This window comes from Pavona decussata, unplaced genomic scaffold (assembly GCF_977016875.1).
Source record: "Pavona decussata unplaced genomic scaffold, jaPavDecu1.1 SCAFFOLD_380, whole genome shotgun sequence".
Lineage (NCBI taxonomy): Eukaryota > Metazoa > Cnidaria > Anthozoa > Scleractinia > Agariciidae > Pavona > Pavona decussata.
Window position 1 is genome coordinate 114,727 of NW_028145754.1, and position 20,838 is coordinate 135,564.

General features: G+C 38.5%; 1 pseudogene across 1 annotated transcript in view; it reads left to right on the plus strand.

The window, feature by feature from the left end:
• Positions 1–14,266, plus strand: part of LOC146452129 (uncharacterized) — a 44,448-nt pseudogene extending 30,182 nt beyond the window's left edge. The window contains exons 14-17 of the transcript XR_014859823.1: positions 5,385–5,759; positions 7,095–7,226; positions 11,382–11,618; positions 13,805–14,266. The product of XR_014859823.1 is annotated as an uncharacterized LOC146452129 (transcript). The remainder of the gene's footprint in view (positions 1–5,384; positions 5,760–7,094; positions 7,227–11,381; positions 11,619–13,804) is intronic.
• The last annotated feature ends 6,572 nt before the right edge of the window (positions 14,267–20,838 follow it).

Sequence of the window (20,838 nt, forward strand, 5' to 3'; positions counted from 1 at the left end):
TTGTGATAACAGGCACCATTATCTGAGCGGAGATACACTTCTGAAATGAATGGTTGCTCCCTTTTGAGAATCTCTAGAAGACTTTCTATTATTGAAGCGACAGCAAACCAATCTTGCTTGCAAAGTTCAAATAAATGAACAAAACACTGCACTGAAAAGGCCTCCTCCTGTTTCTCAATTACGCAACTTACATGCCAGCTCTTACCCCTCTTGCCGAAAAAATCCCTCATTTGCTCTCTGTACCTGAGAGGTAAGAATTTCATTGCCCAGTCCATGACAATGAGGCAGTTATTACCGTTGAGCTTACTGAGCACATCTTGTTTGGCCAAATCTTGATTGACAGCACGTAAGTTATGCGCCTTCCATGCGTCAATTGCCTCTTTTGCTTTACTATGCTCAAATTGGAGCTTTTGGCTAGTTACAATATCGTCATTTGGACTGGACGCACCATCCAATTTGGTGCCAATGGCTTTAATCACTGTCTCAATTCCACGACAGGCGTCACAGCGAATGTCATGAACATGACTGCACATGCCCTTAATTGAGAGATCAGTGGTAGAACTCAGTGCATACACAGTACAGTGGTCTGCGCACCTCTCATCCCTTCTCACGTGTAACCTGAAGTCAGCTTTAAGGTATCTCTTTGCATCTAACAGTTGTTGCTTGGTGTCTTTCTCCCAATTTGAACTCACTCCTTGCGTGGTTCTTAAGGTACTGGCAATGTCGTCAAGAGATTCAAATGCTTGAACGCCCTCCGTAATAATGTAGTCCAGCCCATGCAAGGACTTCTGCATGGACGCCGAGCAGACTTCAAGAATCCTGAAGAGCGTGCGTTCGCTTGCGAGATGAAATCCGATTTCTTCGCAGTAAGTTTGATACTGCGCAATAATCCTTGACGGTATAAGAGTTCTTATCACTGCGGGTATTACAGCATGTCCACCACTGTCTAGTTTCAGTTTTCGGGTGCCGTAGGCAACGTCTTGCAAAAAGCATGGCCTTGATATGTAATCAATAAAATGATCAGTCTTAACAGGATCAAGGCGTGTGCGAAAAATGGGTTTATCAGGGAGGGGCTGACCTTCCCCTACGTCAATGGCGTGACGACGGGCTTGGTCAATACGCCATTTTGATAGACCTGGGATCATTTGTTGAAGTTCAGTTTTGCTAAAGTCATTCACAAAAAGAGAAAGAATCTGGCGCTTAGTTTGCCAGTTTTCAGCGTCGTTATGGGCAGAAATAAGTGTATCCACAAGACCAGTGTCCATCCGTTTTCTCTTCGCAGATGGTTCGTCACTGACATTTCCAAGCTCCGTTTCTTCCCGGACACAATTCCACAATTGTTGTTCTTGTCCAGGAACAACAACAGATAACGCCGCTTGAAAAACGTCTTTCACTTTCCGTTGATAGTATTTTTGCTGCGTCACTGACACGTCATCCCAAGATGTGTTCAGTGTCGATGCAATAGGACTGTAACGACCGTCAGTAAGTTGCGCAACAGTATGGTTGAGTGCATCTCTCTTCTCGTGCTGATGTTCTTTCTCGTCAATCCACAAGCTTACTTCTGCGTCATTTTCATTTATGGAAATCATGGAGATATTCACCTCGCTTTCATATGGTGAAGCAGAACTGGCCCTTGGTCCCTTGGGGGATTCATCAGTCGAAATGATAGATACCAATGGCTCGTCCTGAATGATTGCAGTGCTGAATTCAGTATCCTTGAACAATAAAAAAAATTACGATTTTTGTATATTTGATTTTTACTGATTATAATTGATAATAATTATTTCTGTGAGAACATCAATTAAAATGGAGACGTAAAAACGCCAAAAGTAAGAATACTTACGAATTCAATTGACGCGAATTGTTTTTCTTGCCTTATCTGGTAATGACGTTTCCTACAACTTGTGCATAGAACTAAAACGACAAAGTGAAAAAAAAATCAAGTGGGATTGAATCTTCGGACATACAACATGGTTGTGGGGTAGAGAAGACAAAGGCATTGCTTTTGATTCATTTTCTCTATTCCATGTATCGCTTTTTACAAAAAGTACTTTGAAAGATTACCCGAGAAGTCACCTTCCATTGTTTCGCCTTAAGAAGTCGCGCAACAATTATAAGCATAAAAATAGATGAGCACAACAACCCCTTAGAGAGCTTCAACGAATTGCAGGAACCTGGTATCATTCACCATAATTTTTATCATTTCTAGTCTACATGTATTTTAAAAAAGTTGAAGCGCTTGTCAGTCTAAACCCAAACTCGGGCTTGTCGCACAAATCCTATTTAAATCGGAATTCCGTTCCCACCTCCCTTCATAACTCCGCGACTATTAAAGCTATGACAATGACACTTGGAGTATTAAGATGTTTACTTTGAGGTCCGCAACGACAAGTGAAGACGTCACCTTACGCGGCAATTAGTCATATTGCCAAATTGTGGGCATTTTGGATCCACTTTGCATCCCTGGATTTCCCCAAAACGTCAGGAAAACACCAAAATCGAACAAGTAATCAAAAGCACTAAAACACTATTAAATATGACCTAAAAATATAAAAGTTACAGTGACAAAACTAATTTTTCTGCAGTTGAAAATAGAATTTTGGATTCTTCTTGAAAAACGGGTTGTAAAATATTGGTTGTCATGGTAACATCAATGTCACGGCGCTTCGACAAATATTAAGGTTATAAGTCGCCGAGCCACAGGCAGATTTTCCCCCTTCTAGATAAGGTCTGTCAATACAAAAGTATTTTCGCACGGTTTATGACTCCCCAGGAAAAGCAGATCTCCGATAGGGCTAATGAAATCCGCAAAGTGGGGGGTAACCACGCGTTTTTCTTAGATCATTTAGCTCCTATTTGAAAAAGAAAAAAAATGCCATGTATTGATATGTACTATAAATCTTTTCAGAGTCGTTGCTTACGAATTATCTCTGAAAAATCCGCTGTTACCCGCAGTTTCTTTATGGATTCCAATAAACCTTGCTACTGAGATCTGCTTTTGTCGCATAGTCGTAAACTGCAAAAATCACTATATATTAGGAGGTACCGTCGTCAAAAGCCCGCTCCCTTAGAGACACAGGAAGCCCAAACCGATCTTACAATGCGGTAACATTTCACAGAAATTAGGGATATTTTTTAAGTATTTGTACACGAAACTCTTAAAGTTGAAATGTTTACTTCTATTTCTCAAGCTTCTCTTACAGAAATCGGTAACATGATTCCTATATGTAATAACCAGGAATAAAAAAATTTAGTACCCAAATGAAAAGACTTGCGCCGGATCAGTAAGAATCAAAGGATAGTGACCTGGAGTATTTCATTTCCTTTTGTAAGTACTTTCATGAGTTCCTGGTACTAAGTGATGTAATAAGCAAACGCATTCAAGTCTTAACAAATATCGCACGAATCGCCATATTTGCAAGGTTATCAGCATTGCTCTCTTAGCGGCGAAAATTGTTTATGAAGGAAAGAAAAGGCAAATGAAAAGAACTGAAGACATTTGTGTTTAAGTTAACCGAAGACTGGCCACTCAAACTTTTCTCATGCCGAAAATATGATCATTAATGAAGTAAGAATGACTTTTTCTTACCTGCTCCAACTGGAACTGGTTGGTTTTCATGTTTCTTGACATTTCCAGATTGATGCGTCGAACAATCTTCTCCTTGGACCGCTTTCCCAGATGATTAGGATGAAAACATGTAAGTCGCTTTCTACCAGACCACCCATAGGTCAGGAGGTATCTATGTCTGGGGCAAACAGTAAATTCATCCATCTGTTTTCGACTGGGAGCTATTAATCCGGCACGGCTGAAAATGACATCAGCTTCGCTTGTTTGCGATGTTTGATCATCTCGCGCTCCGCCACTTAGACCAAGCGAGGAAAGATGGCTTTCTAAATCATGATCGCAAGAATTTACTGAGATTATTTTGTCCCGGAGCGGCACCACAGGGTGAATTTTCGTTAAAAAACGAACAGCTCATTCTGGAGATCGTGAAGGTGCGGTAAAGTGCGCAATTTGTAAATATTGTTAATTACATTTCCCCGCAGTACTTAATGATGGTTGAATTCCGATGAGAAAATGTTTTGACGATTTCTGTCCGAAATTTTAAGATTACGAAAGGCAAATTTCGAAAATATTAACAAATAAGTTGAGGCATCAATGTCTGCTAAACTATAGCTAATACAGGAAATTTCCTTCGTTGATTGTTGATCAAGCCATTTGTTTAATAGTGCGTTCTACGTATTCAAAAAAAATAATTGAATTAGAAAATAATTTAATAAAAGTGTTATTTCAGATGCTCATAGTTTTAGACCCAAAAAAATGACACGAACTAGGAGCTTTCTTTAAGGGTTCGGTAATCATTGTCAAACCAAGAATTTTTATCGCTCTAAACTCTGGAAAAAATAATGCTTGCCAAAGCTGTACAGTGTATGTGGCGCTTAATACGTTCTAACAAGAATCGAAAAAAAGACACACCACAAATCAGCAGTTAATTATATTTGAGAAGCGAACTAATTGACCAGTTTAGGTTCTAAATACAAATTGAGGCTCTTATTTCGGCAATCCGATCAATTTGTCAGCTTAAAATTTGCCAAAATTTTTGTCAACAAAAAGTGCGTGACAAAGTGCGTGACATGTTATTTTGTCCAATATTAGCGATAAAATGCACGTGAAATAATAGTTGAAAGCGCTTCTGATTTTGTAGATCCCAAACTTCAGTTTCGTTATTCGTGTAAAGGGGATGATAATGATTTTTTAAAACCATTTTCTTTTACCATAAACGGCCGCCTTTTTGAGAAAACGATTTTACGAAAAGTTGATAAACACACATGTTTATCTTTTGAATTTTATCACGTGCAAATCATTTTTCCTCTCTGAAGGTAATAAACGCATCGAGAAAGTTTAAGATGACTTAGAATCAGAGAAAAACTATCCAAATAAGAGATTCTCGAAGTTGGTAGAATTTGAGTGGCGAGTAATTTGTCTACGCGTTACCGAAGTTAAGCATTTGAATTTTAGCGGATTTCTCGTCCGTAACGGCCGATTTTTTTTTGGGGGGGGGGGGGGGGGGTGGTCGGATCTCGTAAACTATAAGGTGTTCGAATATAAAAATATTGCCTTTCAACATCATTGATCGAAAGTAGAAAACAGCTAAAAAATGAAGGAAATCGGCCGACCCCCATCCGTGACGTCTGCCCGGTTCTCTCAGACAACGGCTCTGTACATTTAATTTAAGTTTACAAAATTTGAAGATTTCAAACTCAACAATCTAGTCAATAATTTACTAATCATAATTCTGAGAACAAACTAGTTCATTTAGTCGTTTATCATTACAATATTCCATAAACATTTCGCTTATTAATAGTTATATCGGAGTTTGCAGACATCTGTGATCCTGACTGGAGCTATTTCAATGGATTTTGTTACTATACAAGTGAAACATGCGTAAACTGGACCACAGCGCTGAACAAATGCCGTCAAGTAAACTCAGTTCCTGTTGACATTAACAACAATGAAGAAAACGTGTTTTTGCAGCATCGTCATAATGGCGAAAAATCTTGGCTGGGATTGAATGACATCTCCACAGAGGGTAGCTTCACTTGGGCGGATCGTGGAGCTGGAAACTTCACAGCTTGGGCTAAAAATCAACCAAATAATTTTAAAGAAGAAGACTGCGTACACACACTTGGCGTGGAGCACAACTACAAATGGAATGACGTCAAGTGCAGTGACTGCCATCAATACACTTGTAAGAAAGGTAGGCTGCTGATGTTAATTGAATTAAAAATGGTGCATAATGGCCACCTTGTCCTAGGACAAGTTTGTTGTACGGCTCATGTTAATAAAATAAGAGAAAATTTCCATTTATTGTTATTAAAACACGAATGACGAATTCTGAATCAATTGTTGGCTTCACACTACAAGCTAAGTTAGTTTCAAGTAAGCGCTTGATTCAAGTGCACTTGAAAATCTCAAGTCGCACTTTAGAAAACTTGGCTTCACACCTGGTGACAAAGGATACACTTGAAGCACAAGCTGTCAATCATCGTTCGCGGTAAAATCAGAAATGCGACTGCTCGCCGGAAAATCATGAAGCCTTCACAACGGAAAAACGTTTTGTGTTGTTTACTCTTTATTTTGTCTTTAATTTTAACTCAGAGAGTTTTAACATTACAGGAAATGAATAGGTACTTCATTGTTTACGAGTACTTGGCGACAAAACAAAAGAACAGGCGACATCTTCTGAACTGAAAATCGATGGTTCAGGCTGTCCGTAAAGATGAAATTCAAATAAGATCGTAAGTTTAAATCGGCTTTCCTTCTTTTTTATGTTTACTTACAAAAAAGACTGTTCCATGGAGTCCTCAAACTGCGAGGCGTATCTCCAACCATCCATTTTGATTTTTTTTTTTAATTAATTTTAGTTCACGGCAAAATGTTTATCTGTCCTGGCACCGCAGCACGTGGCTTTCAATTGGTTTCCCTTTCCCTATTGGTCAAGTACGTTCTCAAGTGTGGTGTTGGCCATACTTGGCGGCGTACTTCGGCTTCTTTGAACTGCGAAAGTTTCCATGGTCACTAAGTAAAGTTCAAGTTGGCAGGTTTTACCCCTTCACACTCAAAGTAGGTTTCAAGTGCACTTAGATTATACTTACAAGCTCTAGTGTGAAGCCCCTTAATGCACGCTAATAACCCTTTTAAGGCCGCTACCTTTTCTTGGCATTAGGCATGCGTCCTACGCATTTCGGGTCTTTTTCTTAAGGGCGGTAACATCTAATACAAAGGCTTTCAAATAAAGGTTAGCAAGGGCTGTTGGAATCCAAAAAGACAATTGAGTGTAATCGCGTAGTTTTCAAAGATAATTAATTTTCAAGTTGGCAAAAAATGCCATAAATTGTTATCTCTTAGAATCTCTTGGCTTCAAATAGCCTTGAAACCATAGGCCACGGAACGCAGTTATCTTCTGCAGCAATCTTTGATTTTGCGCTTGTCACACTTGTCGGTGGTATTTGCACTTCTGAACAACAAAGAAAATGACGAACTGAATGTAACGTATACTGATTTTGCAATCTTTCTTTAACATTACCTTTAGATTTAAACGAATGTTCAAAGCAGGGAAACTACTGTCATGAGTTCGCCACCTGTTCTAACACAAGGGGTTCATACTCCTGCAAGTGTAACCAAAGTTACCTTGGAGACGGCTTTGAATGCTCTTATAACGCAGGTGAGTAAGATAGCGATGTTTAGTCAATGCACGCTTCGCACTTGTGGAAGTCCTCTTAGAGATGACTGAAATTTCTGATGGGAACTATTTTGCGATCCTCTGTTCAAGCAACAGAACATTAAAGTGGAAGAAACCTTAATGTTGATCACAGTTCACTCTACGTACATATTAGAGACATATCACTCTAATACCTTACTGTACGAAGGGACTAAAAAAACAATACAAAACAAAGAGCCTACCCCTACCATGCACAACAAAACACTGTTTCGTTAATACGGTTTAAAAATACAGACAAGATACAGACTACCGTAACAACATGTATCTAGCTAAGCTCTGGTTGCTTCCTACAATCAAAATTTTGCATCCCTTTTTTTCTTCAGCGTTGGAAAGTAGAAGTGATAAATACTTACCACGCCAAATTTTACATCGAAATTGCAACGGGAAGACCAGTTATTTTAAACGCGAAGTTCAGCTTTGCTGTGCCGCCATTACTCGAACGACAAATGACCGTGAACTACATAGAGAGCTGGATCTAGTTGCACCGACAGCAATATGACGTCAACTGCCTCGAGTTTTTCGAATGCTCTCTTCGTACAAAGCACCCAACACATTTCTGAAAGACTTGTTTGCCGACTGTAGAATACACAGCAAGGCGAGCTTTTCGATCTGTGTTAAATGAGCAATTGTAATTAAACTGATTGTGACATTGACATGAAAAAGTCATCTCTATATATTGAAACAATCACATGATATGTGAAAGTACAGGTCAGAAGAAATTTGCAGGCAACTTTCCAGCTGATATGGACCTGCTGACACTCCAACTTGCTTAATTCTTGGCAATCCAATTTGGTCTGTGTTATTAACTAATTATAATACTATTATTGAGCAATTTTCTTAAACATCACTTGTAAATATGTTTTGACTGCACCTTTGTGCAGACTTGCAGTGAATATTACGCATGAAAGTTATCTTCTGGGACAGGTCAAGATAATATCTACTATTTAAACCATATTAGTTTTTACTAAAGAGAACAAATGAACCAAATTGACAAAATTATGAAACAGTATTAATTTTGTCCACTACCCTATTCTAAAGAGTGTGGAAAACTACCAGTGCTTGGTAAATTTCATCTTTGTGTTTGAATCATTAATTTTGTATTAATTTTGTGCCTTCTTTTGTTTTCTTGGCAAAGTCTATTATATGACAGCCAATTTTATAGCATTTTTTGTACAACATAATAAATTTCTAACAAAAGTATTGCACTGTTTTGGTATATACCAGAGACAGTATAAAGGCGTCAACAAGGTCACCTAAGCACACCATGGTAAATAGGACTACCCATAGTAAATAATGCCATAGTAAATCTCACTTAGCTTTTAGTTTAGATCTGTCAACGACACTTCCTGAACCTTAAAGTATTCGGATCTGTATTATTAGGGTTAGTTTAGGGAAGCATGAAGGCATTTTTCACAGTTACAGAAGATACCTTGTCCAGAAGAATGGGCCAGGATCTTACACTAAGGTTTACATTGTACACAATGTGCAAATTTATAAATGGAAGGGAGAGGAGGAGAGCTACCAGCAAATTTTTGCAATATTTAGCATTGATATCATATCATTATGACAAGTAGGTACTGGTAATGCATGCGGACTGTGTGTGTGTGTGTGTGGTTTTTTTAAAAGTTGCTGCCATACCCATGTCATCAAGAACCACAATGCTGCAGGCATTGCGAGAGTAGACAGCAAGACTGCCCTCTGACTTCAAGGGTAAACTTATCTTTATACAGGGAAGATTTTTGGCCAGTGGGATCATGGCTTGCATTCTTGTGCTCTGAGTATTCTCATTGTTGAAAATGGTTATCGGAGAGGGCCACAGCAAAAGGCGTACCTTTAAATTTGATCCTAGAAACTGCCAACATAGCTGATAGGAGAGTCTTCAAAAAAATCTCCTGGATATAGGTCAAGCACATTAATATAAACAGTGAAGGGATTATGGAAATTGTTTACTGATGGCCAATTATTTTGTTGGCTTGTTCATAGTGAGGGAGATTTGAGTGTTATGTCATAACAGCAACAACAAAAACAAAACAAAAAAGCCCCCCCCCCCCCCCAAAAAAAAAATAATAATAATAATAAAATATGTGGTATTATTGGCATAAAAAATGGCTTTGATATTTAAAGCTGGCCCTGTTCTTGGTTCTGGTTATTTTCTGAAGGCCAAAGTAAAAACCCACAGATATCAACATCCAACATAAGAAAGCCATGGCTATTTGACAGAAGGAGAAAGCTAAACAGAATGGAAAAACAACAAACACATAGTATAAGTATAAAGCATGAAAATGTTTGTGGGGTCATGTAAGATAAATATTACAAGAAGTTAAGTTGCTGAACAAAAACAAAAAATAAGCTGTGGTTTGTATGAACATTTAGGTTAAAGCATTTTGACTCTTAATTTAAAACACCAAAGAAAAAAGACATTAAATCTCATTTCTGGTAGAATCTCCAAGAATAATTAAGTTATATCTGTGGAAAGGATGGTCATTCTTTCATAACTATAATATTTCAATTTTATGTCTGTGAACATTGTGTGATTTTGTGGGAAAATATACAATACTGTTATATAGCACAGTGTTATGCTGGCGTTTCACACTCAACAGTTTTAAATGAGATCAAGAGGCTGGTTTGCTTGTTTCACTCAGATTCACACATCCTCATTGACCAAAACATTATTGAAACAAACATTATTGAAATAACAAAACTGGGTGAGATATGATGCAAGCCTACTAAGGTTTCCTCCTTAGCTGTCCTCCTAAACTTTCTTATTAATCTTTAGTTTTCCAGCTGCATTTGAGGGCTTTACAACAATTTATTGTTGAATGTTACCTGGACTGTGGCTTTAAAATATTAGGCCCCTCATGATTACTTTATTTACTGCTTGAAAGTTGTTGTAGAATGAGGAAGGGATCTAACCAGGTAATACCTGGTAGATTACAGCCCTGTAGTATTGTTAAATATTGCAAATAATCTGTAGATTACAGCTATGGCTACCCACTTTCCAACTGAAGTTAATTATACATCATTTTAGTTTTGACAAAGCTTTATTAAACTATAAAAAAACGAGGTTAATAGTTCTTTTTTTCTTGACTCATTATGCAGCTTTAATTGATACTTGCGAACACCATACACGCCACCAACATAACATCAACATGTATTGGTCGGGAGTTATCCATCCGATTCAATAATTTGTTGCTCAAGTGCTTCTGTGAATAGTGATTAGGTTCTGTTTACTAATTCCAAATAGAAAACATACCCAGAATATTAAGTAACCATATGTCTACCTCCAATACAGTTGCTGAGTAAATGCCGGAGTGAATTCGTTTCTTCTTCGGCTTTACATGTAAATCCTAGGCTTGAATGAGCTGTTCGCTTGTCTCTTTGCAGTCATACGACTCCAAATCCACTGCCAAGGAAATTAAAATCCAAGATATTGGATAAAATTGTCCTTTACATGGCTTTTCACCAAACTGGATGGCGAATCTTACAAAAAATCTTGCCTATTCACTTACTTTAGGGCTTACGATTACTGAGGTTTACTGAGTTCTTGCAAGGAACGCACGATGTTCGATGCGCGTATGACGTCACACAAAGATCTCATACAAGCAACCGCATTTTAAAATCACCACGGGCGTCACTTTGCCGTCGGAGTAATGGCGGACGGGTTTTCGACGGTTTTCGGCCAGTTATTCCCAGGATCAGTAAGCTTGTATAAAGCTAATTAATAGCTATTTTTGCAATTATGAACTCATTAAATGGATTGGAATACGAAAAGGGCGAAAATAGAACTAAAAATTTTCGTCGTAGTGGCACTTTAATGTTCTTGTTTGAGTTCAATGTATATTGCCTCAGTGGCACAAGTTTATTAAAAGCGGAGTTTTTAATTTGAGTGAAGGAAGTTAATTTTTGCGGCGTTTTATTTTGCGGTTTTTTTTTTTTTTGTGCGGGAACTAATTTTTGCGGATCGATTTCCATCCGCAAACTCCGCAAAAATTAGAACCCGCAAAACTTTTATGTTTCACGGTAACTGACAAACAAATTTCATATTCAGTTTCCATGACAGCTGTATCATCGATTTATATCACGTTTTATTATTTTTAGCCGGACTAGCAAGTTCAACCATCCTAAAAAAGAACAACAAATACCTGACAGCATTGAACATCTGGTTACAGCCTGTAGTGCAAAGTAAGTCATCTGCCTGGAAGCCATGTTGGCGTGCGTCTGTTGATGGCTGGGCTGGATCTACCTTTCACTCCGGGTGCAATAACAAGGGTCCAACTGTGACGATAATAAAGGTCGGCCAGTATATATTTGGAGGATACACTAGTGTCTCATGGAGTAAGTGACAGGTCATTCATTCATTCATTCGTTCGTTCGTTCGTTCGTTCATTCATTCATTCATTCATTCATTCATTCATTCATTCATTCATTCATTCATTCATAGATAGAATTCGGTAGAATGATTCGTTTTCGCACGCAAGGCTCTCAAACTCGTGTAATATTTTAGCGCCTCAAATGACGATTCTAACGGATTTTCGTTATTTGCATTTTTCTTTGAAATAAAAGGATATTCTACCGAAAAAAACTATACAGTGATTTTTGTTATATCCTAGCCTATCTGACATTAAAATATGAAAGAAATCGAATTTTTCACCCTTGCCGCGAAATTTAGAATTTATCTGATTTTTACAGACAGACGCTGTTAAAACTCTTTAATCATTTAGAATTTAAAATCCAAACTTCACTGTAAGCCTGCGAGCCAAGGTCTCCAACCACCTTTCTGCGAAGGAAAGAAACATTAGCGCCTGCGCAATCTCGTCCACAGTCATTCTTCAATCATCTATTGTGATTTCCCTGGAGCTGGTAGCGCTCAGCCCCAGGCCTTTAATATTATAAGATTCAGTTGGCTCGATAAACGCATAAGGCCCTGGCAATGAAGCTGGTCTGCTCGCAAGATGGCCGACTGTAGGTGAAATGAAAACAACTCTTTAAAAATTACTGTGAAGTGAGTTGACTGAAAACTACTTTTTAAGTAAAACAATGTCAGTCTTATTTATGTGCATGTCTGGGTTTAGATGCTTTTGTATCTCTTGTCTAAACACGGGATATAGGAAAATGGTGCAAACCTCTGAAGTCTAAATCAGTGTTGTATACTTTCTTTAACTTGGGCTCAGTGTCTGCTCAAAGTGTTTCATGGAATGAAAGTTTTACCTTTTTCTTTTTGTTTCAAGGGTCAAAAGACTTTATTGAAAGGAAAAGATGTTTTTCTTAGCACCTTGAAAGATAATCTCTTTTGGCTTAAGAAATTTATTGCCTAGCAGGCGAGTCCCAAATGATATCAAATGAAAATGTGGAAAAAAGAAGGTTTAAACTACAACAAACATGAGACTTTAAAATTAAAACTAGAACGAGTTCAAACAAACAAACGAGTAACCGGTATGACAGAAATTACAACCAGGTAATGAGTGCTGTTACGCGATGACAAGGACCAAACCGTAAATTCGGCTTTTTAAATAACTGAAATTAACGATACAAAAAATGGACAGAACAGGGAAGTGAAAATGTATGAATAGCTAAGTGAAGAGAAAGCAAAAGATCAGTCGCATTATTATAAGATCTTACAAAAAGAATGACTTTGTACTGGAGGACTGTTCACACTTTGCCTTTGCTGTTGACCTCTTCATGGTTTCTGACGCTATCTTAGTTCAGGCTTAAACGTGTTTAACATTGCAGTTACTGTGTGCAGTTACTTTGAAGGATCGGAGCCCCTGTAATTCATCTCCAAGTTTGTGGACTCAAATTTTTTTAATCATTCTTATATATTTCTGTTAAGCTTTTATCAGATAGAAACTTACGCCTTCATGTGATCTGGACGTTTCGACTTTCGCAAAACTTCATACCAAAAGCATCTCATGTAATGTAGCCATAATTTGAATATTTTGATTAGAAATTGAACTTAAAACTTCGTTTACAGTCGACATAGGCTCAATTTGCGCTCTTACGAAATTAATCTTAAGACCAATAGGCTTAATTTTCTAAATCTAATTCTCAAAGTGGACCAAACTCCCTCATATTTACTGCACATTTTAGACAGGTTAACCCGCCAACCAAGATATTTCATCAGTAACCATGGAAAATCCAATTTCTTTGTTTTTCTATCCTTTCTAAACTTTGAATTTAACATTTTTCCATTCAATGTCTACATAATTATTTTTTCTTCCGTTTCACATGATGAAAAAAGGCGACAAAGTCATACTTCTAAGGAAAAGGCCTCTGCTTATGACCCACTAAACGGAGTACCCCTTCACGTTTCACGGTCACGCTGTATGGTTTAACCCTCCCCCAACCCTACCTTTGGTTTTGACAGTTTTGACAGTTTTGTGAATTACCTCCTCCACTTCCCCCTCCAGATTCTCCAGTTTCACTGGGTGCTAATTAACTCAACGCTGCTTCTGTTAGAATTATTATTCTCTGTAAGTATCGTAAAAAAGTCACATGTTTGATACTATTTATCTTCCCATCAGGTTCCGGTTGTGGATACTCGTACGATTCCAAATCATTTATATTTTCACTTGTAAACAAGCCAGGATGGGCGCCTGTTAAGTTATCTCTACCAGGAGCGCAGGGGTCCGCTTCTTACAGTCATGCTATAATGAGCTGCTCATCTGATGGACCAATATTTGGGACTAGATATGATATTTACATATCTAACTATGCATCATCAAATACACAATCACGAACATACCTTGGTTGGACCTACGCCTCTCCGAGTGGGTACAGCTATACCAGCACTTTCACAAAAACATTCCTGGCAGGGACTTTTCATTTTCAACCGGATGAAATAGAAACATTTTATGAAACAACTTAAGGAAATGAAGACTGGTACTGAGCTGGTGTCTAAACGTATAACAATTAATTGAAGCATTACAAAGCGGTAACATTTTACTCTGATTAATGATAGTAAAAATGTCAAATACTTCTAACCATAATTATGACTTAAAATGAAGACAACACGTTAAGTTAAATTCGAACAAGATTTTCTTTATTAACAGAATGATTTCACAAACAAAACGAGTTTAAGACAGAATTTGAAACATGTAAAAAAACAAGATGAATTAATGTCTCTAAGTTTTACGTTTTACTGACGAGAAAAGAAATAGTTTTTATAATCTGAAAACTAGTTTGTTATCGGTTCGAGCGGCTCTCGACCACCATCTAAAGTCACCACCTCACAACAAAATATTTTCATCTGTAACAAACGTGTACTCTTTAGTGAAGCCAATAAATGACTTAATTCCTACCTGAAGCAGTTTATCTCCGGGGGGAATTTATAAACGTCCGTTAACCGGCGAAGCCATCATGTCAACAAGAAATTGTGCAATAAAATGCTATCACTAACACTTGTGATCCCGGCTCAAGTTGTACACCAAACAGCCTGGATCAGCTCCATCTATTTTGGTAAACGGATGGGAGAAACCCAACATTCATTCACAGAATTGAATGCTTCGTCTCAATGAAGCGGCAGTTAAAGAATACTCACATTCTGCTGGAGGCCGTGTTCAGTTTATCGATTGCGCATGTGATTTCGATTGAGCATGTGATCGGCAGACTGCGCGTCTCTCTTCATTGACGTATGACAATATGAAACAAACAAACAAAATCGACATTTCTCGGACGGTACTTGTTTTTCTCTGATAATCACCTGAGTAATTATACCAAAACAATTATTCGCCTCAGGCTCAGTAAATATTGATGAATATTCCCCGAGACGAACCAATATTTACTTCGCCTTCGGCGAATAATTGTTTTGGTATAATTACTAATATTAATTGTATATCAATGATATTGAGAATATCATTAACCAATGGTTGAGTCAGAAATCTACCATATATACGGTATTGAAAATTTTGAAAAACTCACAGAATTACGCAATGCTAGCAGTAGGAAGATTTGATGCATGCTTTTTTGCGGATCAGAAACATGTAATTTGCATGAAATCGAAGACGTGCCTTAACTTACACCATAATGTAGTCTCATCAGTTGTTAACCCGTTAAACTGACGAAATATAACAGTCGTGGAGCTGAAAGAATTCAAAACCTAGGCGAGAAAGGGAAGTAACAAATTACATTCAGTGACAAAAGCGTGGTGTTTATCAGCGTGAAAGAAAAAGATAAAAAAAAAAAATGATATTAATGAACACGATGGAGAAGGATTGAAGCTGGAAAAATTGGCCAGTTTTAATAATTAAACGATTTTTCTTAATTGCATTAGAATAATAACATTATGAAATGATATCGATCATGCTTTGTTCTTCCCTCTAGAAATCAATTGAACTTTTCTTCTCGGAGCTGTGAGAGCGATTTCAAATATTGTCTGCAATTGATTAAACCATGGCACGGAAAAAAACCGTGACAATGCCCCTTTAACAGAGAAGTAAATTAGTCCAATTTTACGGCGTTGTAGAAAATAACAGTTAGATTAAAGGTCGAGGACTGAGTCACAAGTGTGACAAGCTAAAGGACTAGTGACTGCCAGGGCGAGGGGGAAGGGGTGGAATAGCGTTTGCCTTACGATAGGCAAAACAAGATTCTAGGTTACCGTCCCTTAGACTTCTTTAACTCGGAAAAAAACAAAGAAATAAAAAAGCAGATGTTCATGTGACGCTAAAATTAGAGCCTGAAATGTTATGAACGAATAGGCACAATAACTAAAATGTTGTCTCCTGTGTTCCCAGATCGTTTTGTGGTCTTTTCAGTAAAGATATATTTGTGTAAGCTGATTCGATCGGTTTGATCTGTTCGGATGTTTTAACTGGAAATTTAAGTTGCAGAAAGTTTCAGGGAACGGGATCTTATCTTCAGAATTTGCGAGTTGTTGTGGACTTTCCGAAAATGCAAGCTGACCTATTTTCGAATTTTGATAACATTTACCCCTCTTAAAACGAAACAAGAAGCTGTTTTCAGCTTATACTCGAGCCATATTTGACTGCGTGTTGCGTAAGCCTACAATCTTTTAGCAGTGATATTAAACCTCCAGCATCACTAATTTCCCCAAATAGATAGATACAGAGATATGGTGAGGCAATAAGTAACCACCTGATAGAATTGCATTTCTTGCAGTCAGAATGAAATACAGGGGAAAACGACATTTGTCATACGAATACTTTTTATAATCCCTGGGATTTAATCCTTACGTTTTCACCTTTTGTTTAGAGACAAAAACCATTTGTACGATCCTGATATGTATGTGACGCCGGGTCGATGACGGATCGTAATTTCCGGTATGATCTAGGGTAACGTTACGCATCACGCGTACGCAGAACCCAAATAATGGGCTCCTGGCATACGTTATCCTTGTACGTTTTTCAATGTTTCGCTGTTTATATTTTTAAATAAAATTCAGGGGAAAGCATTTGTTATTTACCTTTCATTTGAAGACAGAAACCGTTTCTACATGATTGTTTTTCTATAGTAAACGTGAGACATCTTGGCCCGCGGGGTCATATTTTCGGTTAAACAAAACTAACCTTGAGGAACTAAAAAATGGCAACTAAGTAAAAAACGATAAAAACCTTTCGAATTTTTTAAGTGCTAGTTATAAAAAGATGACAAAGGGAATGGTTGAAAAACTTGAAAAGTTAAAAGATGCACAAACGACACTATAAAAATAGGCATATAAACAGATTAAGTTTCTTCGTATCTGTTTATCGCATAAAGTTTAAGAGCTAGTCTTCGCCTTGGAAATAGAAAATGCCTTTCTTGGTAAGCGAATGCCGTTTCTGTTAAAGTTGATAAATTCTAGAAGAATAAGTCTCATTTTTAGTCATTTGTGTCTTGCATCTGCCATCCTGTATGACCCATGACACGTCATGTGGTGAACTTCAGACTCGGTGCCTCACGGCGGGAAGGCACAATCTGCAAGCCAGCGAGGCATGCGAGGCATGCGAGGCACGCGAGGCAGACGTGTGAGGCACTCAGGTTAGCTTAAAAAACACTCCGGTTAGCCTAAAGAGCACTCCGGCCTCAGCCTAAATAGCACTCAGGTGAGCTTAAATAGATCCCCGGTTAGCTTAACGGTTAGCAGTTTATCTTGCGGTTGTTCATGCCTCGCATGTTTTGTTCCGTGCCTCGCACGTCTGCCTTGCATGCCTCGCGCGCAACGCGACCGAGAATTTAAAGAATTTAATAACGCGACGAAAACTTAGCTCGTACCAGCCGAGTACAAAAAACGAGACCGAGAACAATAACTCGTGGCCCGAAGTCTTATCTCTCGGCCCATCGCGACCCCAAAAAGAAAAAAAGAATTTGATAATGCTACCGAAACCTTAACTCGGTCCTCTTTACGGCCCCAGTAATAAACTAGTTTTCCAGAGTTACAGAATATGGAGCTGTCTTTTAGACGATGGGGAAATTGTGATATTTTCTTTACAACTAAATCCCTAAATCCTGAGGCGATTAAGGTCTTTCGAACAGATATCTACTGCAATGAAACATTGGGAGCCTAGTTAACAAGGGCTGAAGTGGCTTTTGCCAGACATACAGAAATCGAGTTCGGTCAGTACAGTTATCTCTTTAAATTTTTAAACAAATTATATTGTGGGTTTAGTTATAACTTTGCTGGGAGAAGTAGTGTGGTCTAGTGCAATACTCGTCGATAGACCTAAACTACAAACACTAATGAGTAAAATCTATAATGATTAGTTTAAGTTATGATGTATGTTTTTCTTCTTTAAGAGCGGTTGCCTGTAAGAATCGAGAACTGCATTTCAGCGACCACTTGGTCGAATTTCAGATATTTCGTCTGAAGATACTCTTGGATTAACTATTTTCGAAAATCATATTTTAAAGTTCCAAGGTATTTTATTTTTTGAGAAAATTGCAAGAGTTTGAAATACGGCCTCGGTGCGGTCACGGGCCGATGAAAACCGCGAAAATTTAGGTCAAAGGACGAAGCCCCGTTCACGGTGTAAAATAACCCAATGAACTTGAAACTTTACACAAACCTAGACCAACCATCTCACAAGAGAATTAATACAATAAACATTCCAAACTCGCTGGCTGCTTTCTAAAGCATGCAGATTTGTGTACGCTACTCAAAATGGCCTTGAAACTAATGCTTATTTTCATTGAAATAAAAGTGTTTCTGGTATGTAATTTTCTCTAAATTAAGGGCCTTTTCATATGAGCCCGGTTACCGGGCTGGCCCGGTAGGCGGGACGAATTTTGTCTTCTGTTCACATAGGAAATTTAATCCCGGTTACCGAGATGAAAAATGTCCTAAAGGCTTAAAATACCCGTGGACCCGCGTTCCGACTTAACATAACATTTATTCAGGAGGCTTCAACACAAATACAAAAACATCCTGAATAGGGAAATCGGGAGGTTAACCCTTATAAAAACAATTTCCCTGAATTGTCAGCGACCTTACAAGCCATGCTCAGTTAAAATTGTTTCGCCCCGGTCAGTTCCGGTATCCGGGCTGGAGTGTTCATATGAGAAAAATTTCCAGCTCGGTTACCGAGATCTCGGTCGCAAAAACCGAAATCTCGGTAACCGGGCCAGCCCGCCTTCTCATATGAACACATCGAAATTTTTGTAAAGAAAAGAGTGGCAAGGCGAGATCTCGGAAACCGAGCCATCCCGGTCAACCGGGCTCATATGAAGAGGCCCTTAATCTCATATCTCGAAAGACGAAGAAAAGAGCTTTATTTGTGCCAAGTTTCTGATTCAAACTCTTTCCCATTCAAGGAAGATCGAATATGCGTGCGATACTTGCGGCTCGCAATTCACGTCACGAATTATGAGATCAGAACCGATTCACAAACACTTGACATCTGGAGCCCGTGAATGTTTCCAAACATCACATATTGGGCCCTAAAACTAATCATACGGACTAAAGACAGCCATTCAGTGTTTTTCGATCCCGGATTTCTTTCCTCCTCTGCTCTAAAATAATATAGTTATTCTGGTCAATTAAACATGTGCAACAAATTTGCATACCATTTCGATGTCGCAGGAAAAAGTAGTGCAAATCATACTTTACAGCTCCTTTATCTTCTTAAATGAAGTAGTCGATCAGTAAAATGGAGAAAAGCGTGTGACTTTGTTCCTGTCGTGTTGTTTTGAGTGTTCGTGTTTAGCAGCGACGGCTCTAATCAATAAGCCAATGTGACACTGAACAACTGTAACTCGGTGATGTGGGTAACGTGCACGTGATCTTTGCCCGTTCACGGCGCTTTTAAAAAAAAGTACTGCTGGTGGGCCAAGCTTCGACTACCCTGTCTACCCTGGTGATGATGACCTTGACGAGCTTAAGGACTGTTCAAGAGATCTGAGAGCCCACCTTCCCAGCCTTTGTTTTTTCCGCGAAAAAAATCGACGTTCAAGTCAGGGGGGATTAGTGTCAGTTTTTGGTTTTTTGGCTTACAGTAATGCAGATCCTGGAACGTCGATTTTTTGCGAAAAAAAATCTATCCATAACCGCCATCCCCACAATTAAAACTATAAAATTTGTAACTTTGAGGGTATCAGAGTAGTGAATTCCCCACCGACCAACCCGACCTCCCCCACCCCCATCCCTCCTGACGATTAGCGTCAATTGTGGTTATTGTTTACTTTCCTAAACCGGTTTTCTCGTTGTTCCTGCCGGTTTCTTTCAATAGGCCTTATCACGCACGGTTTTCGACACCATTTTGACGAGTAGGCCAACAGGCTCGAAATAACAGTGTTTGTATGGAAATCCGATGTCAAATAATTTTCATAAAACATCGCTTCTGAAAAATTCATGAATTGGAAATTTTTGGCACTAGGAAAAGGATTTTAAGAAAAAAATTGGAGGGATGTAGCTGTGCCAGAAAGCGTTCAGTCGTGTTTTGAACTTTCCATACATTTCCCTGTATTTTTTTCCCGCGAGCTATTTTTAGAGCAGTTCACGGCTGGTTCGCTAACAGACAAATGTATGGAAACTTGCAGTTCACAACAAAATATCTCATTCCGTCATTTCATAGTTGTTACGATCGAAGTGGAATTATAAACGGTAATGTTGCTGATTAAAAGTAACACAATATATAATAAAATTCTTCAAGTTAAAATAGGAATAGGGTAAGAATTACAGCGACTTAAACAAGTGGGACACGTGCGTTTGGCGCCTCCCAATTTGAAACTTTTGTTTGTAGAGCAAGTCGTTGACTGCCGGCACTGCCAGCGACAATTCCTGTTATCCATGGTACTGTGCATATGGCTTAGTTTCCATTCAAGGGTGGCCACTTAATACAGGTAAAAATAACAAAGAAAGACAAACATGGGACTGCTACAGGGTGGCCGCAGCTGCTTTATAGAGGTGGCCGCCTAATACAGGTAACAAATACAGCGTTTGTATGCGCGAAAAATCGGGACTTTAAAAACTGGCCGCTTAATAGAGGGTGGCCGCTTAATAAAGGGCCGTTATATACAGGTTCGACTGTATTTACAGTTTCTAAAAGCGCCCTAGCCTGTACGCGCAGGATTCCATACGGAAATGCCTGGCCAGGATCACGTGCGCGTGACGCACATCAGCAAA